The 24047-nt window shown below is 50.6% G+C and overlaps 1 protein-coding gene across 3 annotated transcripts in view; it reads left to right on the top strand.

The window, feature by feature from the left end:
* The first annotated feature begins 236 nt into the window (after positions 1-236).
* Positions 237-24047, top strand: part of NCKAP5L (NCK associated protein 5 like) — a 154364-nt gene continuing 130553 nt past the window's right edge. For all 3 annotated transcript variants that reach the window (XM_075336916.1, XM_075336917.1, XM_075336914.1), the window contains exon 1: positions 237-320. The gene's annotated coding sequence lies outside the window, so the exon portion shown is untranslated. The remainder of the gene's footprint in view (positions 321-24047) is intronic.

Here is a 24047-nt window from a genome sequence, read left to right as displayed (position 1 = left end):
CTCCCCCATTACTGCTGTACAGCGGGGTCTGCAGAGGATGTTACCTGTGTGGGTGACATAATACATGTGTGTTCTGTATTTGTCCCAGCGCCAGAACTTTATTTGTACAGACCCCCGCCCCTCCCCCCGGCTCCACACCTCCAGGATGGGAAACATCTGGGGAGCGCGGGCCGGGGCCGCCTCTCATTGGCTGCGCGCAGGGGGCCGGGGCCGGCGCTTTAAACCCGTGACGTCACAGGCCGCGGCTGCTCCGGGGACCTGGAGGGGATTCCAAACTGCAGCGAGCGCAGGGCGGCGGGGACAGCGGTGATCGGACGGAGGTGAGAGATCACATCGTGCGCGATCACATTGTGCGGCAGAAGCCATGCAGAGGATTATGTGTAGGGGGGAGTGCGGGGATTAGGGGGCACAGACACAATGCCAGGCACGGGCAGAGGATGTGAGGGGGAGTGGTTATGTGGGAGATGGACACTGCACATTGTACCTATTGTGTGTCCAACTATAGGGACCCCTGTACAGGTAACTGCAGTCACTAGGCCATGTATAAAGGCACCTGGTCACATCCTAGCCTGCGATCCTGCTGTACATAAGCATGGCATCAGCACTGGGCCCTGCAAGCTGCTCAGCTCTGATCCTGCAGCCAGTTACCAGCACAGCTGAGCTCCGGAATCTCTGGCCATCTGGTGTCCACAGCCACATTAATAGCCGTGGATTCTCCATCCCCATGACCTGGGATAAAGTGATGGCTCGGAGAGTGTCGCTACGTATTTTAGAGAATCCGCAAGGTTATAGATTACGTGCTCCCATTTATTATCTGCTGATGTATGACCTATTTTCAATCCCCTCTTAATAACAAATCTGCCTATATACAAAGTGATCTATCTTCTGCTCCTGCACTGGGCAGCAAAGCCGTTCAGGAGTTTGGAAAATCAGCGTCTGTTTCATGGAGATTACGTGATATTCTATGGGTGAATTCCGATGGTCCTTTTAAAAACTGAGACCTGTCCAATTCCCGCCCCAAGCTCACACAGCTATGAATCTGTCATGTAATAAGCCGATGCCATCCGTGTTACATGTGATGTCCCGTATAGTTCACGGGTGTGTGAATGGGGCTGAATGATCTGTTTAGGATTTTCTTTTCCAATTCAATATTTTTTTCCCATAGTAATACTAAGGCAGCTTTTTTTATCCAGGACGTTAAGCCAGGGGCGGACATACTACTCGTACAACCTGTGTAGCCACAGGGGCCCAGGAGGTCAGGGGGCCCATTTCTATCTCCAAAGCAAGTGCAATTTAGCATTTTCTTTGGATGCAAAGAGCTCTCATATTCTTCTCATACAGGGGCCCTTTTGTGTCTGTGTCTGCCAATGCGTGAAAGGGTTACTGAACAGCGATAACATTGGTTGTGCCCCAGCTTTATGGGTGTAACAGGAGAAAAAATGAATATAATTTCTACTAGCTTGAGGTAAGTTGATAGCATAAGCAGGGCTGGTCTTAGTGGTGTGTGACCGATGTCATAGGGGGACATAATTTGTCACTACTTAAAGCACACCAATCACCAGGATTGTCCTGTATAACCTAAGCCAGTGCTATACTGGCACCATCAGGCTGATTCTATACACACCTTTAGTTGGCAGCTAGGATGTATAGGTTTTGAAACACAAGCAAGTAAAGTTTGTAAAATGAACAGCTTTTTGAGTGGCAGCAGCTGCCGATCAGCTGATAGCTGGGGTGGATATTTATAGTGATTACTGCCCGCCTGCCTGTCCGTCCTCCCCCTGTTATTTGTTCTATTATAGAATCGTTTTACTAACTGACTAGAAGGACCTGTGCTGATGTCACATCCATGTGATCAGAAGGGGCAGGGCCTCAGCCAACTGATACCAGGAAGCAACATTTTTCTGTTGGCTGAGGTTTCGCCCCTTCTAGTCATATGGGTATGACATCACTACAGGTCCTTCTAGTCAGTAAAATTATTCTATAATAGAATTAGCATAAACAACAGGGGGAGGACGGACAAACAGGGGGCAGTAATCACTATGACTACCCACCCCATCTATCACGATGTGCTGCCTATGACGATCATTTTTCTGTATGCTTTTTGCTCTTTGATCAGTTGATTGCCGGCATGTTTAGGCTGGTCAGCAGGTGGGGATGAGCTCTTATTCACTTACTATTGTACTCTCTAAATAGGGCATAACTCCCTTCTATCTTATTTAGGCTACTTTAACACATCAGTTGTTTTCCATCAGGAACAATCCGGAAAAAAAACGGGTAAAACGGATCCGGCGCCGGATCCGTTTTTTCCCCATTGATTTGTACTAGTGCCGGATTGTGCTTGATGGCCTTGCGTTGCATCCGGCTTTTGCCGGATCCGTCATAATTGCCTAAAGCGGTGGCCGGAGGGAACATATCTTGTAACGGTTTTTTTGTCCGGCAAAAAAACCACATTGCGCCGGATCCGGCGCAATACGGCGTGTTTTACAATGAAAGCCTATGGACGCCGGATCCAGTGTAATGCGGCAAAAAACGGAAGCGGCTGCCGGATCCATTTTTGTAAACTGAGCATGCGCCAATGTTTAGAAAAAACGGGTCCAGCAAAAAAACGGACATAACGGATAACGGATCCGTTAAAAAACTGATCCGGTGGATACGGTTTTTACATTTTTTGCCGAATCTGTTGGATCAGGAAAAAAAAGGATTGTGTCTGAATGCAGAAAGCTGATATGTGAAAGTAGCCTTAGAAAGATCCAAACATGCAGGTGTATGGGGCGATGGGAAAATAGCTATGAAATGAAAGTGGTGGACAGCTGTCTACTGTGTATAGGCGCCTTGAGCACAGAGACTTGTATGCACTGGTGACTGATTTTAGAGGAAAGTGCTCCTTCCTGTTGCTTTTATTTGGGGGAAAAAAATAAAACTAAAAATCTATTGATGTTATCATGTCATGGTGGAATTCCTGAGACATTTATGTAATCTCCATCTCCTCCATTGCCGTAGGTCAACCCTTTGGCAACCAAGCCCTTGTGACAAATGTAGGGAAGTTGCACAATAAAATACTTGGGTTATTCAAGAAGGAAAGTTCCCCCAAAAGCAGATGTCATTGTTAACAATGCAGCATTGCTGGCTGCTCCAGTCCTGAGATTTGCAGGCTGTATGTTTGGGGGAACAGCTGGGAAATTATGTAAGACCCCATTACTATCAGAGGAATGTCATTGGACACTATTGATAACTGCAGCAAATGGAAATGTACATTACCCCATGTTATGTGGAATGAAACGGATCCATGCAGAGGTATTGGAGGAATTTGCTCATTTCTGGCAGTCATTATGAAACGTGAATACTAGGACCTGAGGGATCCAAGAGCCCTGAGTAATATATGCTCTATAAAACATTGATGTCTTGTTTAGTATGCAGAGCATTATATTAAAATGCACTGTAGTGAATAAGTAATGCATCCTGTGCATTGGGGGATTGCAGTTTTTATGCACATTTTCTGGTTAAAATAAATTCTTAAAGAGGACCTGTCAGCATTACTGACACATCTGATTTATAAAAATATTTATATTCCCTATAAAATAACTATTCTGGAGCATCTCATCTTAGAACTGCGTTCCTCTGTTATTCTTCCTAGAAAATTCAGAATAAATTAACAGCTGAGTGTGTTAAAGTGAACCTGTCCTGTGTAACATGCACCCAGAGCCATGAGCAGTTCTCGATGCATATTGCTAATCCCTGCCTAGCAGTCCCAGCCTATAGTAGTGTCGCGGGCGGGGAGGGGACGCTGCGCTCACCACGCTCGGGTCCGGCGATGCTGCTCGGTGGCTCGAGCGGTGGGCCGGATCCGGGCGCCCCTCGCCCGTGAGTGAAAAGGGGATGGTTTGGTTTGGGGATGTTGTCCGTGACGCCACCCACGGTTGTGGTGAGGTTGGGACACCACCGCTGCTCTAGACGGGGATCCTGGGAGCAATGACAGGGAGCAGCCGAGATGTTTTTCTCTCCCCACCATGGGTAGGGGGATTTGGTGGTCCCGGGGCCCGATGATGGTGACTGGAAGGTGGATGGCGGGGTTTGGTGAGGTGCAGGGTCGCGGGAGGGCAGCGCGATGCCAGACGGCATGATGGTACTCACTCAGCCAATAACGTAGACGGAGTCTCTGGTAAAACAAACAGCTGGATGGATGGGTCCCGCAGCCGGCTGCGATGGTCACTCCCGGTAGGTTGGCAGTGACTGTCTCTCCCTGCACCTGTGTTGTGTTGTCGGCTCCGATGGCTTCCCACCGGTAGCCCGCTCCCCAGCGGTGTATTTGCCAGAGGAGCCCCTTTTTGCCCGCAGGCTCTGGCCCTGGGAACTCTAGCTGTAGCGGTAGCTGTATTTCCCTTCACGGTTGAGCGGTTGCCTTCAGTCGGGTCTTTGCTGCTGGGAAACCCCGGAGGTTACCGTTGCTGACGGACTTGACCGGTTTAACAGCGACTGCAAGCCTGGTCGGGGTCCTTAGGCCCTGCCGAGCGGTGCTGGCTTCTTTTCGCTCCCCGGTCCGGTACCGGCAGGCCACCGCCCGTCCCCGGACCTTACGGTTGTGCGTCAATCGGCCTCGCCTGCAGATGGCCACCACCGTCTGCCAACCTTGCTGTTTGTGCCCGGGCCACGTACCCGGACACGGTCAGTCTGCTCCACTACCACTTCACTCCTCTCTTTTCACTTTCCCTCACTGCACTCAAACTGCCTTCCTTTTCCCGCCTCCAGGACTGTGAACTCCTCGGTGGGTGGGGCCAACCGCCTGGCTCCACCCCACCTGGTGTGGACATCAGCCCCTGGAGGGAGGCAACAAGGATTTTTGTGTGTGACTGATGTGCCTAACCGGCGTGTGGGGTGTGTTGTTGCAGTACCTGTGACGTCCTGGCTTGTCCAGGGCGCCACAGTAGCATAGAAAAAGGGATCCTTAGTAACAGTATTTCTAAAGATCCTTTATGATATGCTAATGAGCGCAGGGACTAGTCACAAGGGCGTTAGTTCCTGCGCTTATTCCACCCTCCTATCATGTTAGCATGCCCATAGGGGTGTGCTAACATGCTATTCAATGCCCACTGCCAGCATCATCACCAGTGGTGACCAAGTACCTGTCCGTTGCTACAGCCTCAGACGCCGGGCAGTGTGTGATCATAAGTCCCGGCACTTTCAGTCTTGCGCAGTAGACCTCTCTGAAACCGGGACACGTACACCCGGCTTCATAGTGCAAATGACCTGAAGTGTAGTGACCTGATCATGCGCAGTGCCTGGCATCTGAGGCTGTAGCAATGGACAGGTACGTGCATCACCGCTGGTGATGACGCTGGCAGTGGGCATTGAATAGCATGTTAGCACGCCCCTGTGGGCATGTAGTCCCTGTAGTCCATGCCCCGGCCATCAAGGGGTCTATTGTATTAGCCAGTTTGAGGAACCTGTCTGGATGCGAGGAGTGGTGTCGTGTGCGTCATACATTGTGGAGCGGCTGTGAGTCACCGATGGCTCAGGCGACTTGGGTCCCTCCGGGAGTGAAAACAAATACTGAGGCAAACCGTTCTATTTCTGTTTTTTTAGTTCAACAGTTCCAACTTTACAACTTAGTTTAACTTCAACACACTTTCGGTTCACAGCAACAAAGCCTCTCATGCTGGGCAGAACATCTTCTACATTTGTTTTGTTACAAAGCATGTCATCGATCTTAGATTTAACTTCTATCAAACCACCAACTTACCCCTTGGTTCCGGAGGGTCGCCCAGAAATACAGTTACTATGGCAGGGAACATTACCTGGTAACTCCTGTCCTAGCCCCGGTGACTGAGTCTAGCCAATATGGACAGGAGGGGAATATGGAGTTATCCACAGTCTACCCTCGCAGACACCTCCGAAGGTTCTGAGTAGGATGATAGACTACTGCCATCTGCTAGCTGCTCACCTCTGCTGGAATGGGCCGGAGGCTTGGTCGACAGTAGGTCCACAAACTGACTAATTTAGGAGCCATTATTATAGCACACAACACACGTAATATTCCTTCATACCCTCTGGTAATAGCATCTTCAACAGAATAGGTCTATACTCCACCACCCAGTCTGGCATCACAGTCCTGCCGATCGGAGTCATCTGGTCCCCCTAATGACTCATGGTTGGCATCCTACCCACAGGGACCCTCTCATTAGCAGTACTATCGCTGACTGGACTCTGCTCATCTTGTGTCCGTTACAATACCGGCCTGTTCGCCTAGGCCTATGCGACGTGTCCTCCAGTAGACCTTTCCATGGTAGAGGTCGCCCGTTTCTGACACGAACCGGCTTAAGAGGCCACACATCCGTGTGTCTGGCTGCTTCTTTAGGGTTCATGCTGTCTCACTGTTGGTAGACTACTTTTTGGGATAACTCCAACCCAGTAGCTATAGTCCAGGGTATTGAGCAACCTGTACATCCTACGTTCACTAATCAGTCCCTAACTACTGTATATAAGGTGGAGTCATCCTGTTCACTGCACCTGTCTCCTCCCCTTTTTGACTATTCCCACAGTTTAACTATTTCCTAGATAGTCATCTTGTTGCTAAGCAGATTCCAATATTTACATCTATGAGCACTACCTAGCTCCCGTCACTAGATGGCAACACTTATACTCTATGCATAAAAATACTATACACAAGACACATGACACAGTTCACACTACTATAATACAACACAGTTGGTGTCTTTCTGGCAGAAGCATACGGATATAGTCTAGCCCCTTACGTACGCATGGCGTGGGAAATTTTGACCATACCCTAGCCACGCCCCAAGCCACACTCATTCACCATTTCTTTATACCCTGGCAGGAGTTGTCAGAGGGATGGTGGTAGTGAGGTACATTCAGCATACGCCTAATGGTACTTTCACACTTGCGTTTTTTTCCTTCCGTCACAATCCGCCCTTTTGGAAAACAGCGGAATCCGTTAACGGATTCCGCTGTTTCCCATAGACTTGTATGGATGACGAATTGTGCCAAAAGGACCTGCGTTGCTTCCGCTGGGCGACGCTCCGTTGCTTCTGCCCAGCGGGAGGAACGCAGCATGTAACGTTTTTTTTTTGAGCAGCGGAATCCTCAGGATTTCACTGCGCATGCTCTCTCTGGCTCCCTGCACCCGTAACCACGGTAAATATCGGGTAACCATGCAAAGTGCTTTACCTAGTTATACCCGCCCTGGCTACGTGTGCAAGGAGCCAGACACTTCCCCGCTTGGCTCCGCCCCCTCCCGCACTCCACTCCACATGTGTATACACATACACACACACACACACACACACACACACACACACACACACACACATTCACACACACACACACACACACACACACACACACACACTTACCTGTCCTCAGCGCCATGGCCACCCACCCTGCACTCCGCCCCCGCACACAGGGCCGGCGTCAGCACCCGGCAAACCCGGGCAAATGCCGGGGCCCTGGAGAGCCGGGGGGGCCCACTCGGCCTCGTCAGTTCTCCTGTCCCTTGGCCGGGGCCCACTCGCCTTTACAGTTCTGCGGTCCCCGGCAGCAATCTGCGGCGCCGTCACTTTAAGGCGCGCAGACATCCTCGTTTGAATTTCATCTGTGGGCGGAGCTACCGCCTTCTCAGTCCCACAGATGAAGGAGGCGAGCTTCTGTCCGGCGCTGTGTGGGCCCCCTCTCCACCGTGACCTAATCGGGTAAGTGCCCTCCCCGCCTCCCCATTATAGGCCCCGGTGAGCTGCTTCTACCCCCTGGATGTATGCCCTGGCCCCTGCCAATGCCCCCACCCGCCGATTCCGCGGGTGTGGGCCCCGCCGAGCCGCGGGTGCTGCCAGTGCCGCGGGTGCTGGCCCCGCCGAGCCGCGGGTGTGGGCCCTGCCGAGCCGCGGGGTGCTGCCAGTGCCGCGGGTGCTGTACCCGCCGAGCCGCGGGTGTGGGCCCTGCCGAGCCGCGGGTGCTGCCAGTGCCGCGGGTGCTGGCCCCGCCGAGCCGCGGGTGTGGGCCCTGCCGAGCCGCGGGTGCTGCCAGTGCCGCGGGTGCTGTACCCGCCGAGCCGCGGGTGTGGGCCCTGCCGAGCCGCGGGTGCTGCCAGTGCCGCGGGTGCTGGCCCCGCCGAGCCGCGGGTGTGGGCCCTGCCGAGCTGCGGGTGCTGCCAGTGCCGCTGGTGCTGTCCCCGCCAAGCCGCGAGTGCTGTCCCCGCCAAGCCGCGGGTGTGGGCCCCACAGAGCAGCAGAGTTGTGTGCATTTGTCTGAATGTAGCAGAGTTGTATGTGTTTGTCTGTATGTAGCAGAGTTGTATGTGTTTGTATGTAGCAGAGTTGTGTGTGTTTGTCTGTATGTAGCAGAGTTGTATGTGTTTGTCTGTATGTAGCAGAGTTGTATGTGTTTGTATGTAGCAGAGTTGTATGTGTTTGTATGTAGCAGAGTTGTATGTGTTTGTCTGTATGTAGCAGAGTTGTATGTGTTTGTCTGTATGTAGCAAAGTTGTGTTTGTCTGAATGTAGCAGAGTTGTGTGCATTTGTCTGAATGTAGCAGAGTTGTATGTGTTTGTATGTAGCAGAGTTGTATGTGTTTGTCTGTATGTAGCAGAGTTGTATGTGTTTGTCTGTATGTAGCAGAGTTGTATGTGTTTGTCTGTATGTAGCAGAGTTGTATGTGTTTGTCTGTATGTAGCAGAGTTGTATGTGTTTGTCTGTATGTAGCAGAGTTGTATGTGTTTGTCTGTATGTAGCAGAGTTGTATGTGTTTGTCTGTATGTAGCAGAGTTGTATGTGTTTGTCTGTATGTAGCAGAGTTGTATGTGTTTGTCTGTATGTAGCAGAGTTGTATGTGTTTGTCTGTATGTAGCAGAGTTGTATGTGTTTGTCTGTATGTAGCAGAGTTGTATGTGTTTGTCTGTATGTAGCAGAGTTGTATGTGTTTGTCTGTATGTAGCAGAGTTGTATGTGTTTGTCTGTATGTAGCAGAGTTGTATGTGTTTGTCTGTATGTAGCAGAGTTGTGTGTGTTTGTCTGTATGTAGCAGAGTTTGTGTGTGTGTTTGTCTGTATGTAGCAGAGCTGTATGTGTTTGTCTGTATGTAGCAGAGTTGTGTGTGTGTGTGTCTGTCTGTATGCAGCAGACTTGTGTGTGTGTGTCTGTAAGTGTATATGACTGTATATATTTGTCTGTTTATATGTATTTTTGTGAGTTTGTCTTTAAATATGTATATGTTCGTATCGGTGTCTGTGTGTGGATGGGGCCCACTGGGACTCTTCCGCCCGGGGCCCACAAAAACCTGGAGCCGGCCCTGCCCGCACACATTCTCGGCGGCCGAGCGATCAGCTGATCACCCGGCGGCCGGCTACTGGGAGCGATCAGCTGATCACCCGGCGATTGGCTACTGGGAGCGATCAGCTGATCACCCGGCGATTGGCTACTGGGAGCGATCAGCTGATCATTCCCAATAGTCTGCCGCCGGTAAACTGTAAAAAAAAAATCAAAACGGATTTCGTTGTTTTGCAGCATCCGTTGCATCCATTGTGCCACTATATGCAACATATCTGTTGCATCCGTCACACAACGCAATGCAACGGATACCGTTCAACGCAAGTGTGAAACTAGCCTTAGACTTCGAGGCGTATACCCAAATCAAGGATTGTCCTGCTACATCCGGGGAGGCTGGGACTAGAGATGAGCAGATCGATTCACGGGCTCCAGGTCAGTTGTACCTGATGGTCGGACCGGATGCCCAAGAATCTCTTACCTTCCGGCTTCCTTGACGCAGCATTTGATTAGCCAGGACTGACATGACTTTATCTGTGAGTCATGCTCGTCTCTAGTTGGGACCTATGGATTAATTTTTAGTTCCTTCATTCATCATAGTCGTATCAGCCAGAGTTTCCTCACCTTGATGAAGTCTTCACTAATGACATCTGACTTTTTTTCTATTAAAAGGCTGTGTTTTCACATTGCCACGTGTTTTTTGCTTTCTTCTGGTGTCTGCACCAAACTACATCATAACAACTGTCTCTGATTATTCCATCTTCGCTGAATTTTTTTAGGCCTTTTCCCCTTTATTTGGTGCTTTTCTGGTGCAGATGTGAAACAGCATTTTTAATGTGTTTTTTTTTTTTTTTTTTAATATATAGTACAGAAAAGCTTTGATTCTGCACTTAAAAAAAGTAACTGCATTTATTTACATGCATTCTTTTAGGCTCCACAGAGAAGCCTGTTAAAGGAAACCAATCACCAGGATTTTCGTATATAAGCTAAATCCAGCGCTATACTGGCACTATCAGGCTGATTCTATACATGTAGTGGGCAGCTCGGATGTTCAGGTTTTGAAATCCAAAAAAGTAAAGTTTCTAAAATTAGCTGCTTGTTGAGTGACAGTTGCACTGGAGCAGATCATATATTCATAGTTATCCCCTCCCCCTGTTAGAATTAGCATAAGTATTATACAAACGACTCACTTTGTTGCAGGACCTGTGTGAGGTCATAACCATGTGACCTGGTCTCCAGCTTTGTTGACTGAGGCCCCGCCCCTTCTGGTCACATGGATATGACCTCACCACAGGTCCTGCAACAGACAAAGTGAATTGTTTGTATAATACTTATGCTAATTGTAACCTGGCTTTAGGTTATATATGAAAATCCTGGTGATTGGTTCCCTTTAAAGAGAAAAAAAGCCCCAAAACTGCACAGTTCAGTGGCATCTTTAGACTTACAGTATGTGCAATTTTCATGAAATCAAATCCACTTTGCTTGGACAGTTATCGGTATACACAGGAGAATTTCTGTACAGAAAATGAAGCAGAAAAACAACACAGCATTTACGCCACATGTGAACACGGCCTACGTAAAGCAACAAGCAAAGTGTATGTAAATTTCATGAAATTTCCACCCTCAGTGCATTTAAATATGTGGCTGAACTGTGCAGTTTTGGTGCTTTTATGTGGACTCTGTAAAAACACAAGTAAAAAAGCTATTGCATTTTTAAATGCACAATAAAAGCTTTTCATTGAAATAAAAACAGGAAGCAACCATAAGCATGGGCAGGTTAATCCAATGTGTATGATGGTCTTTATGTAATTATGACTTTTAGCAGTAATCTTCAGTACAGACTCTTAAAGAGAACCTGTCTGCACAATTTTGTAATGTAAGGTAAAGACCCTATTACAGAGATGAGTCTCTAATTAATTAACGCAGATGTTGCCAATAAACCTATCAGAAGTTTCCAAAGACATGACATCATCATATGGGCTCTCTCTTTGTTTAAAGGCATAGTAACTCTTAAGGCGGCGTTACACGGTACGATATATCGTGGAATTCGTGACGCACATCCGGCATCGTTAGAGATGTCGTACTGTGTGACACCTCCGAATGACTGTTAACGAGCAAAAATACTCACCTTATCGTTGCTCGTTGACACACCGTGCATGTCCATAATGTCGTTCCTCCTTCTGCGTGCCAGTTGTTCGTCGTTCCCGTGGCAGCACACATCGCTACGTGTGACACCCCGGGAATGACGAACAACAACTTACCTGCGTCCCGCGGCAATGAGGAAGGAAGGAGGTGGGCGGGATGTTACGTCCCACTCATCTCCGCCCCTCCTTTATTGGGCGGCCGGCTGTGTGACGTCGCTGTGACGCCGAACGTCCCTCCCCCTTCAGGAAGAGGATGTTCGCCGCCCACAGCGACGTCGTAGGGAGGTAAGTACGTGTGACGGGGGTTTAACGACTTTTGTGCGCCTTGATCAATGACGCCCGTGACGCACAAACGAGGGGGGCGGGTGCGATCGCACGATAAATTGTTGCATGTAACGCTGCCTTTAGTGTATGTAAACCTTTGCTATAAAAATTCTCTCATTATTCTAGCATTTGGCAAATATAAATAATTTTGGTTCCTAATTGACCTAAAATGGGAGACCTTTAGTCTGATTTCATGTCAGATAGTGAGAAAAACATGCATATGTGTCTTTTTAGATAGTGTATGTAAACGTCTAGTTTCAGCTGTATATTATCCTAACTACAGTCCTATGTAAAGATCCCCATATACTTTAGATAGCTGTCGGTCAAATGGTTGGCAACTATCTCTCCCAACTCTCCCATACACTCAGCTCTTTAAATGCTCCTTTGTTCTCCGAGGGCCACTGCTGGACCACTTCTTGATGGTAACTTATCTCATGGACAACAAATGAGTCTGAAATTGGACTTGCAGTGTCCATCTCTCTTGTCCTAATCTGTGTGGTAAGAGTCAGCAGGGCACATGTACGCATTAGGTTGTCAGCCACATTGGTTCATATCAGCGGATTTGGCACACGTTAGTCTAATAATGTGTATGAGGGCCATAAGAACCATAAACAGTAGGGTCAGCAGAACAGTAATGTGTACCATGTCTCTATGTTCCTCTACCTTCAAATGCACAATTGTCATGCTTTTAATAACCTTTATAGTGATACATTTCTATATGCTAAACTCCTGACAACCCTTTTAATTACAGTTACTCGTGGGGAAACATTGGGTGCCAATTTAGTCATTAAATCAAGCTGTTAAATGAGTGTCCCTTTTATTTCTACATTGTTACGGTGACAAGAGCCAATTTACTTATGCTTTGTCGGGAGCTATTGTACACGTGTGACAAAAAAATTCTATTCCCATTACGCTTTGTGACATTTTCATATATGATTTACATCCTATATTGATAGTTTCACAATGATATAATAAAGACCTACTGTTAGTATTGGAACACTCTGTTCAGGAATCTTATTACCCAACGTATACCACCTGCATAAGTCTACAATTATGAAGCGGCCTACATTGCCCATTGACTTCCATTGGCACACAAATGTACTTTACTGTCTACCTATAAAGGAAGGTGCCAGTGACACTCTTCTATATAGTATATCCCCAAAGAACACTCTTGGCATATACTGGTTGCATGGGGTTTTATCAATACTTTTGCCACATGCACCAAAATGATATATGAACACAACACACGTGCTCATTAGCACCGATTACCAAAGGTTCTCTGATGTTATAAGTTTGGTTCAGTAGACCCCTTTAGGTTTGGACATTTTGGTATAATATGGGTGGCATTGCAGCAGTGTGAATGCACCATAATACTACTAATATAAAGTGTTTTAGTCAGTTTAGGCTGCTTTCACACTACGTTTTTTTAGCATGCGTCATGAACGTTTTTTTTGCTGCAAAAGCAGATCCTGCTTTTACAGAAAAAAAAACGCATGCAAACGCATGTGTTATTTTGCAGGATCCTGTCACTTTAAGTTTATGGGCGGGCATTGGAGTCATGTGATCGGGAGTGGGGGAACTGAACGTGAAAGACTGGGAGCCGACATCTAACAGCTGTGGAGGCTCGTAACCAACGTAAACATCGGGTAACTAAGACCGCGGTTACCCGATGTTTACCTTGGTTATGAGCGTCCTCCACTCTTAGGGTATTGACTCGCCCACCCCAGGGCTATGGGACACCCGGTGCCGGGCCGGACTAGTCCGGTGGTAGTCAGTGGTGGCTGGGCCCGGCTCCGTGGCCCTGGTGGGTGTCAGTACTATATGTGGCTTGTTGAATAAAGTTTGTGTTCGTGACGCCACCTGTGGTATGCGGCTATTAAGCCGCCGCTGCTGTGTGAGGCCACCGGGATGATGTTATGGCAGCAATGGTAGTACTGCTCCCCACAGGTGGAGCAATGCCCGGGGCACAGTTGGTGCTTGTGAGTGTCTATGCAGCAGAAATAAGAGGCAACTCCAAGGGTGCAGTTCAAGTTCTTTTACTCACAGTTCTTGTCAGGGCAGCAGGACCCTTGGACTGCTGGGACCTCTGTCAGGGACCTCCGCCGTTTCTGGATGATTCAGAGCGTGAAATCCGGTACCCTTCTCTTAGTGTCTCTTTCTCTGCTGTCTTCACTAGCCTTGCCTTAGTTAGATGGACTTGGCTTGGCCTCCATTACAGCCTCCAGGCTGGGGGGTCACCTGTCGGCTGATTACCCCTTTTCTGAAGGTCTGCTCTGGGTTCTGGCCCTGGGAGCTTGCAATTCCCTGGGCCTCGGTTTTTACTGTTTGGAGATTGTCTTTTCACTCCTCCAGTCTCTAGGGACCGTCCCCTGTCGCAGCTAATCACTCCACCGATGTCACTGTGGACCAGGCCACCGCAGCCTGCAGCTACTCGTAGCGCCTCTGGGCCCTCGGCTTCGGTACCCAACAAGGACTGCTCGTGGTACCTACAGGACTACCCGCGGCCCTGCGACCCTTTCTTTCCTTCTCTGCGTGGCGTCACCTGGACCTCTGGGTCCCAGGATCTTCACCAGGAAGCGTCTCCTTCAGTTCCTCTGCTCCTGACTGACTTGGAGCCTTTCTTTCCTTCTTTCTTTCTTTCCTCCTTGCCTGCCTCCAGCAGGCCTCCTCCTCCCTCCTTGCTCTCGTTCTTCTTCTCCAACTACATGCTGGCTCCTCACTCTTTCACTCCCTGAGGTAAACTGAAACTAACTTGACCTTCCTTTCTCGATCTGCTCTCTGGTGGCTCCTCCCACCTCCCCAGTTGCTAAGCTACCACCCTATGGGAGCAGGGATGGGTCTTACAGCCCCTCTCAGCATGCAGCATGGGAGGGTTGCCTGCCACTTTCCCTGGTCCTGTGTGTCCCTAGCAATGGGTGTAGTGTGAATTTACCAGGGGACCGGAGTTCACTCTCTTCCTCTCCCAGAATGGGGCATCACACCGCAGATGGGGTGCAATGACCTGTGGCGACGGAAGCCTCAGGGGCGCCACACTCCCCCACAGCAAATCCCAGCACGTCCTCGGGCTGAAAAACAACAAAAACATATGGAGAACTGCAAAACATTTTTGGTATGCAATAACATAAACTGTAAAACATTTCTTCCCTTTATGGGAGGCACATATCATGAACGTTGCAAACTTCTTATAAAGAAACTATGTGTGCACTTCCAGTCCATTGCACGGTTCAGGCAAATCCCCCATAATTCTGGTAGGGGGCACAACGGGTGCAACTAATTACATCTTTGGCTACTACAAGTCCAGTAGCCCGGCAGTTCGTTTCTTTCAATCAAACAATAATGGGACAATCGACCAGCCATTAAGTCCAATGGCCTGGTTACATAAGACACATACACAACATACCAGCCACTAAGTCCAGAGGCCTGGTAGGACATAACACATACACTTCCACCGGGGCCCACATTCCAGTTCAGTGGCCCGGTAGCACATAACATGGGGGTAACGTCTTCAAAAGCATCAGGGGCAGTACAGCAGGAAAGGGTGTCATCTTCGAAAAGAATAAGGGGCAGACAGGGGCTATATACAGTTCAGCAACTCCTTACTTCTTTACATGTAGGGATTCTTCTCCGGCTCCCCACCCGGCAGCAGGTAGACAGCGGTCAGCACAGTCTGCGTCTCCTGCGTGGCTGTAGCAGGCCTGCTGCAAGATGCTGCGGCCTGGGCCTGCTCTAAGGTAGTGCTGCTGGCTTGCATAGGGTTACTGGCTGGCGCGAGGCTGCTGGCTTGCAGGGGGTTACCAGCCATACGGCGCCACTCTGGCTCTTCCGGGGCTGCCTCCTTGTCTTGGCGGGCCGCGCTTGGCATGGCGGCGGCCTGGGTTGGAGTCGCTGCTGCGGTGTGGATGGGTGTCGCTCCGGCGGTGAGATCTTGGCGGGCCGCACTTGGCGTAGCTGCGGCCCGGATCGGCGTCGCCGTGCCAGGCGTCCCTCCAGGGACCGCGGGCATGGCAGCGGGGGTTGGGGCTCTCGCGCTGGCAGGGGCATTAAATGACTCACCCCTCAGTAGCATCTCCGGTGTTCTGGTGGTCGCTGTCTTGCTGCAGGGTGCTGGTATCGGAGCTGCGGTCGTGGCACGCGCGCCTGCAGGAGGACCGGGCAGGAACCCCACCTGGCAATCCGGGTTCCGCCGGCTGGGGGTGTCACTCTCTTTACCCGGCTCTGCAGCGGCTGCTGGATCTTCTCCGCTCTCCAGGACGCAGGACACAACCCGGTTCTGAGGTGCGTGTCCCGGCTCGGCCACTCCTCCTCTGGCCGCTCGTTGCTCGGCGTCCATCCTTTTAGCTTCTTCACGCGCCATCTTTTCTTCCTCCGCCTTCTATGGCGGGCACCGCTTCGCGTGCTTTTCTTGGACAAGGGGGCGGGGCTTCTCTTCGCGCCCTTTCTTCTTGCACGCCCCCCTTCTTCCCGCTCTCAGCAGCGCTAATGGCGGCGGTTTCTCAGCAAAGTACACTGTCTGTCACACGGTTCTTCAGGCGCACAGTACCCGGTTGGACCGGGCACGAGATCCTGTTCGTGACGCCAAAAGTTGACTCGCCCACCCCAGGGCTATGGGACACCCGGTGCCGGGCCGGACTAGTCCGGTGGTAGTCAGTGGTGGCTGGGCCCGGCTCCGTGGCCCTGGTGGGTGTCAGTACTATATGTGGCTTGTTGAATAAAGTTTGTGTTCGTGACGCCACCTGTGGTATGCGGCTATTAAGCCGCCGCTGCTGTGTGAGGCCACCGGGATGATGTTATGGCAGCAATGGTAGTACTGCTCCCACAGGTGGAGCAATGCCCGGGGCACAGTTGGTGCTTGTGAGTGTCTATGCAGCAGAAATAACAGAGGCAACTCCAAGGGTGCAGTTCAAGTTCTTTTACTCACAGTTCTTGTCAGGGCAGCAGGACCCTTGGACTGCTGGGACCTCTGTCAGGGACCTCCGCCGTTTCTGGATGATTCAGAGCGTGAAATCCGGTACCCTTCTCTTAGTGTCTCTTTCTCTGCTGTCTTCACTAGCCTTGCCTTAGTTAGATGGACTTGGCTTGGCCTCCATTACAGCCTCCAGGCTGGGGGGTCACCTGTCGGCTGATTACCCCTTTTCTGAAGGTCTGCTCTGGGTTCTGGCCCTGGGAGCTTGCAATTCCCTGGGCCTCGGTTTTTACTGTTTGGAGATTGTCTTTTCACTCCTCCAGTCTCTAGGGACCGTCCCCTGTCGCAGCTAATCACTCCACCGATGTCACTGTGGACCAGGCCACCGCAGCCTGCAGCTACTCGTAGCGCCTCTGGGCCCTCGGCTTCGGTACCCAACAAGGACTGCTCGTGGTACCTACAGGACTACCCGCGGCCCTGCGACCCTTTCTTTCCTTCTCTGCGTGGTGTCACCTGGACCTCTGGTCCCAGGATCTTCACCAGGAAGCGTCTCCTTCAGTTCCTCTGCTCCTGACTGACTTGGAGCCTTTCTTTCCTTCTTTCTTTCTTTCTTTCTTTCTTTCTTTCCTCCTTGCCTGCCTCCAGCAGGCCTCCTCCTCCCTCCTTGCTCTCGTTCTTCTTCTCCAACTACATGCTGGCTCCTCACTCTTTCACTCCCTGAGGTAAACTGAAACTAACTTGACCTTCCTTTCTCTATCTGCTCTCTGGTGGCTCCTCCCACCTCCCCAGTTGCTAAGCTACCACCCTATGGGAGCAGGGATGGGTCTTACAGCCCCTCTCAGCATGCAGCATGGGAGGGTTGCCTGCCACTTTCCCTGGTCCTGTGTGTCCCTAGCAATGGGTGTAGTGTGAATTTACCAGGGGACCGGAGTTCACTCTCTTCCTCTCCCAGAATGGGGCATCACACCGCAGATGGGGTGCAATGACCTGTGGCGACGGAAGCCTCAGGGGCGCCACAGTATGTGCGCACGTTGCTTTTTACCTGCTTTTTTGCTGCTTTTTCTTCTGCGCTGTTTAATGCCAAAATGGATGTGTTCTTCTATTCAAGCAAAGTCTATGGGAATTTGGGTTTCTTGTTCACACTATGTTGTTCAAAATGCTGCCTTTTTGTGGCAGAACTTTGGTCAAAAACTCAGCTTTTCAAAGAAGCAACATGTCAATTGTTTTTGCCATTTGGGTTTTGCACTGCAAAGCTGAGTTTTTGACCAAAGTTTTGCCACAAAAAGGCAGCATTTTGAACAACATAGTGTGAACAAGAAACCCAAATTCCCATAGACTTTGCTTGAATAGAAGAACACATCCATTTTGGCATTAAACAGCGCAGAAGAAAAAGCAGCAAAAAAGCAGGTAAAAAGCAACGTGCGCACATACCCTTAGGCGGGGGAGAGAGGGGAAGGGAGGGAGAGAGGAGGAGAGGGAGAGAGGAGGAGAGGGAGAGAGGAGGCGGGGGAGAGAGGGGAAGGGAGGGAGAGAGGAGGAGAGGGAGAGAGGAGGAGAGGGAGAGAGGAGGAGAGGGAGAGAGGAGGAGAGGGAGAGAGGAGGAGAGGGAGAGAGGAGGAGAGGGAGAGAGGAGGAGAGGGAGAGAGGAGGAGAGGGAGAGAGGAGGAGAGGGAGAGAGGAGGAGAGGGAGAGAGGAGGAGAGGGAGAGAGGAGGAGAGGGAGAGAGGAGGAGAGGGAGAGAGGAGGAGAGGGAGAGAGGAGGAGAGGGAGAGAGGAGGAGAGGGAGAGAGGAGGAGAGGGAGAGAGGAGGAGAGGGAGAGAGGAGGAGAGGGAGAGAGGAGGAGAGGGAGAGAGGAGGAGAGGGAGAGAGGAGGAGAGGGAGAGAGGAGGAGAGGGAGAGAGGAGGAGAGGGAGAGAGGAGGAGAGGGAGAGAGGAGGAGAGGGAGAGAGGAGGAGAGGGAGAGAGGAGGAGGAGAGGGAGAGAGGAGGAGGAGAGGGAGAGAGGAGGAGGAGAGGGAGAGAGGAGGAGGAGAGGGAGAGAGGAGGAGGAGAGGGAGAGAGGAGGAGGAGAGGGAGAGAGGAGGAGGAGAGGGAGAGAGGAGGAGGAGAGGGAGAGAGGAGGAGGAGAGGGGAGAGGGGAGAGGAGGAGAGGAGGAGAGGAGGAGAGGAGGAGAGGAGAGGAGGAGGAGAGGGAGAGAGGAGGAGGAGAGGGAGAGAGGAGGAGGAGAGGGAGAGAGGAGGAGAGGGAGAGGGAGAGAGGAGGAGAGGGAGAGGGAGAGAGGAGGAGGAGAGGGAGAGAGGAGGAGGAGAGGGAGAGAGGAGGAGGAGAGGGAGAGAGGAGGAGAGGGAGAGGGAGAGAGAGGAGGAGAGGGAGAGGGAGAGAGAGGAGGAGAGGGAGAGGGAGAGAGAGGAGGAGAGGGAGAGGGAGAGAGAGGAGGAGAGGGAGAGGGAGAGAGAGGAGGAGAGGGAGAGGGAGAGAGAGGAGGAGAGGGAGAGGGAGAGAGAGGAGGAGAGGGAGAGAGGAGGAGGAGAGGGAGAGAGGAGGAGGAGAGGGAGAGAGGAGGAGGAGAGGGAGAGAGGAGGAGGAGAGGGAGAGAGGAGGAGAGGGAGAGGGAGAGAGGAGGAGAGGGAGAGGGAGAGAGAGGAGGAGAGGGAGAGGGAGAGAGAGGAGGAGAGGGAGAGGGAGAGAGAGGAGGAGAGGGAGAGGGAGAGAGAGGAGGAGAGGGAGAGGGAGAGAGAGGAGGAGAGGGAGAGGGAGAGAGAGGAGGAGAGGGAGAGGGAGAGAGAGGAGGAGAGGGAGAGGGAGAGAGAGGAGGAGAGGGAGAGAGAGGGGGAGAGGGAGAGGGAGAGAGAGGGGGAGAGGGAGAGGGAGAGAGAGGGGGAGAGGGAGAGGGAGAGAGAGGGGGAGAGGGAGGGGGAGAGGGAGAGGGAGAGAGAGGGGGAGAGGGAGAGGGAGAGAGAGGGGGAGAGGGAGAGGGAGAGAGAGGGGGAGAGGGAGAGGGAGAGAGAGGGGGAGAGGAGGGGGAGAGGGAGAGGGAGAGGGAGGGGGAGAGGGAGAGGGAGAGGGAGGGGGAGAGGGAGAGGGGGAGAGAGAGGGGGAGAGAGAGGGGGAGAGGGAGAGGGAGAGAGAGGGGGAGAGGGAGAGGGAGGGGGAGAGGGAGAGAGAGAGAGACTGATCACGCGAGGCTGGTTTCTGGGCATGCTCAGTAGAGCAAGCAGGATCCTGTCTATCAGCATGCCAGCGTTCACATGCGTTTTCATGCTGTTTAGTCAGGATCCAGCAATTTGCAGTATTTGGACGCAGCCCAGAAACGCTACAAGTAGCGTTTTTGAAAAAAGTTAATAAACTGCAACTCGCTGGATCCTCACTATAACGCAGGTGAACGCATGTTGACGCGAGTCCATTGCAAATGCATTGAAATGAAAACGCATTTGCACTGGATCCATTTTTGCGTTAAAAAATTTGTTCATGACGGATGTAACGTAAAACGTAGTGTGAAAGCAGCCTTAGAGGCAACATTTTGGCAACTAGAACCTTGTAAAGAGTCCTAGTGCTGGAACTTGGTTTGTATGTTTCCTCATCCTGTTATATTGACCTGTTGCCACTGATTTATGATGCAAGTAATTTGGAATGGGAGTCCATTCCTTGTTCTGTAATCAGCTCAGTTGTCATCCAGCTGTATTTACTGCAGATGTAAGGTGGCGTCTTCATCAGTTCTAACATGTCTGAAGTCGGCGGAGAAGCTCCGACTCGCTAGAGAAGTTATTTTTACACCAAAATGTAAATAATGTGAAATATAATCCGTATCTGTCTTTTAATGCTATTAATAACTTTGCCAGTTGTACAATGATTTGGGATTTATTCCCCCTGTAAAATAAGGCCAGACAGGCATACAGTAAACATAACTGATGCTTATAGAGATGGTCTACCCCAACGTATTACACAGTTGGATTCTAATGTTTAGATTCTTTTCTGCGATTCTTTGGCTATGTGTGTGTCGCGGACGGGGAGGGGACGCTGTGCTCACCACGCTCGGGTCCGGCGCTGCTGCTGCTCGGTGGCTCGAGTGGTGGGCGGATCCGGGGACTCGAGCGGCGCTCCTCGCCCGTGAGTGAAAAGGGTGATTTGTTGGGGTTTGGGATGTCGGTTCGTGACGCCACCCACGGTGTCTGGTGAGGTTGGGGCACCACCGCTGCTCTGTACGCTGATCCCGGGAGCGATGACAGGGAGCAGCTGGGATGTTTCTCTCCCCTCCGTGGGTAGGGGGATTTTGGTAGTCCCGGGGCCCGGAGTTATTGTCTGTTTGGTGGATCGCGGCGCCTGGCCAGGTGCAGGGTCGCGGGGCAGCGCAGTGCCAGACGGCACGGTGGTACTTACTCAGCCAGTAATGCACACGGAGTCTCTTGTAAAACAAACGGCTGGATGGACGGGTCCCACAGGCGGCTGTGGTGTTTTTTCCCTGACCCCAGGTTGGTGGTGTAAGTCCTTTCCTGCACCTTCTTATACGCTCCTCCTGTGCTCCGGTTTCCAGCTGGCTCCCCGGTTCGGTACCAGTGGGCCACCGCCCAACCCCGGCTACCGCCAAGACTGTCTTCCCGGCTCCCACAGACAGCCACTACCGTCTGCCTGACTGCTACACGAGGGCCCTAGGCTCCAACCTAGGCCCCCGTCTGCTTCTGCCACTCTGAACACCTCCTCTCCCTTCCTCTGCCTGGACTTGTCTGCACTAGTTTCCTGCCTCAGACCAGCTAGACTCCTCGGTGGGCGTGTCCATCTGCCTGACTCCGCCCACCTGGTGTGTCTGTCTGAACCCGAGGAAGAAATCAGGTCCCACTGGGGATGACTGCTGTGAACTGGTGGGGGTGTGTGTGTGTGTGTTGTTACCTGTGGCCCCTGGCTAGTCCAGGGCGCCACATGTGCGAAGCCATGATCAGACAGATTCTGCCACAGAAGCGCATCAAATAACGATTTACCTACCTAAAGGCTCAAAAGAAAGAACGCATGAATATCCAGGTAAAAACGACTTGCTGTGTGTGTTCAGGCATTTGTGCGACTTCTCACTGCTCCAAATGGATAAAAGACGTGAGCAGATCACACACCAGGCGTTTTCTGCTCAGAAGACGCTCTGTACTTTACAAGTCAATGGGGGCAATTGAACAGATGCCTGGACCTCTTTTGGAGCATTTTGCCACCCACACATCCATTGCACAGTACATGGCAGGGGCACAAGATTATAAGATTGTGTCAACACAATAACTTTTTTTTTTTTTTTTTACATATCCAATTGTGAACTTTATTTTTACTCTAAGATCTATTAATTAAAATGCACATTGTTCATGGGACATCCCTTTAATAAGACTGGTGCACAGAACCTACTGGCTGCAGATACCTGGCTTGCAGACTATGCAGTGTCAAATCAATTCTGGCATGAATAATTTTGAAAAATGTGGAAATTTAAAAAAAAAAAACAAACAAACGACTTTTTGCATCTTCCCAGTAGTTTTGCGTTTCCCCTCCATTTTGGTTGGCAAAGCTGGGGCAGAATGGGGATCGACTCCACAGCTCAACTAGTTCATGAGGAGTTGTGTTTTTCCTTTTTGCCTGATATCTTACTCTACTCTATGACTGGAGCAAGATTTGTGACGAGACACACGCAGCACGCCAATTGTCAGACCCTCCTAATTCAGTAAGAGGCATGCACTGCTTATTGAATCAGGAGTGTCTGACTCCAACAAATGCGCTCGAGATTGGCGTTGTTCACACCAGTCTTGATGAATCCGTGGTCTTACTTTGTCAGCTTTTTTTCTTGTGAAATTTTTATGTGTAGCATATAGAAAATGCCAGTCTAGTTTTAGTGCGTGGTAATATGGTAGGTAAAACTAAGATGTAAAATGGGACAGAACATTAACAGTCAGTGTCAGGCAACTGCTGCTGCAAAAAAGTCATAGGGCACGTCTAAGATGCATATATGTAATATTGTGTGCAATTTTGTGTGTCTGTGCACAAAAAGACATACCGTAACTGAGCTTGAGCTGGTTCTAAAGTACTCAAATTGTGTAAGACAATACTGAGAAAGTTATCAAAATTTAGGTTTTTTTAGTTAACATAAGACTCCTGAATGGTGAGGTTATATCAGAGGTCTGCTTCTCCCCAGGACTCTTCTAGAGGAAAGAAGGTTTCTATGTCTGTATTAAAGGGTGTTCTTTATGGTACCAAGAGTGACGCTATGAGGAAATTTAACTTGCTTGACTGCAATAATTTGGTTGACACTAGAAGTCCCAGAAATTTCGAGCTCCATAGGGTTCCAATGGTAGAAATGTTAAATGACCCCTCTCTGGGACTTTTAAGGGGGCTTTACACGCTACGACATCGTTAATGTTTTATCGTCGGGGTCACATTGTTAGTGACGCACATCCGGCGTCATTAACAATATCGCAGCGTGTAATACTTACTAGCGACCTTAGGCGACCTCAAAAATGGTGAAAATCGTTCACCATGGAGAGGTCGTCCCAAACTCAAAAATCGGTAAGGATTGTTTAGCGTTGTGGTTCATCGCTCAGGCGGCAGCACACATCGCTATGTGTGACACCGCATGAGCGAGGACCGTCTCCTTACCTGCCGCCGGCCGCAATGCAGAAGGAAGAGGTGGGCGGGATGTTTACATCACGCTCAGCTCCGCCCCTCCGCTTTGATTGGCCGGCCGCTTAGTGACATTGCGGTGACGTCGCTGTGATGCCGAACGTCCCTCCCCCTTGAAGGAGGGATTGTTCGGCAGTCACAGTGACGACGACGACCAGGGAAGTATGTGTGACGCTGCGTAGCGATAATGTTCGCTACGGCAGCGATCACAAACAATCGCATGCGCGACGGGGGCGGGTGCTTACACGCTCGCTATCGCTAGAAATTGCTAGCGATATCGCTAACGTGTAAAGCCCCCTTTTGTGTTATTTAAAGGAAATCTGTCAGCAGGTTTTTGCTATGTAATATGAAAACAGCATGCTGTAAGGATTAACAAAGATGTCTGTTATCAAGGTCCATGCTGTTTACTTGCAATGTTTATTTTAGCATCAGGAGATTGTCATTGCTGTGACAAACTGGCTGCAAGCACTCATCCAAATCCACCCACTTCTGTCATTAGCAGAGCACTGTCTATAGACTTTGTATGTAGAGAGCCTGGTGTAGGCAGGGGCAGCTTTTTCAGCTCTGCTGCATTGCTAAATGTAAAAACGTTGATTGTGTCAGAACTACTGCACCCAGTAAATTAAGAGATACATCGTTGGATTCAGGATCTCTTCCTACATCATGCTGCTCTCAAATGTGGTAGCAAAAACCATCGGACAGATACCTTTTGAAGGTCACTAGGTTTTTGGGGATGGGTCATCCATTAATGTCTGCTAACTGCCAT

This window comes from Anomaloglossus baeobatrachus, chromosome 2 (genome assembly GCF_048569485.1).
Source record: "Anomaloglossus baeobatrachus isolate aAnoBae1 chromosome 2, aAnoBae1.hap1, whole genome shotgun sequence".
NCBI lineage: Eukaryota > Metazoa > Chordata > Amphibia > Anura > Aromobatidae > Anomaloglossus > Anomaloglossus baeobatrachus.
The sequence above is the reverse complement of the archived record's forward strand: the minus strand, read 5'-3'. Positions and strand labels throughout refer to the sequence as shown.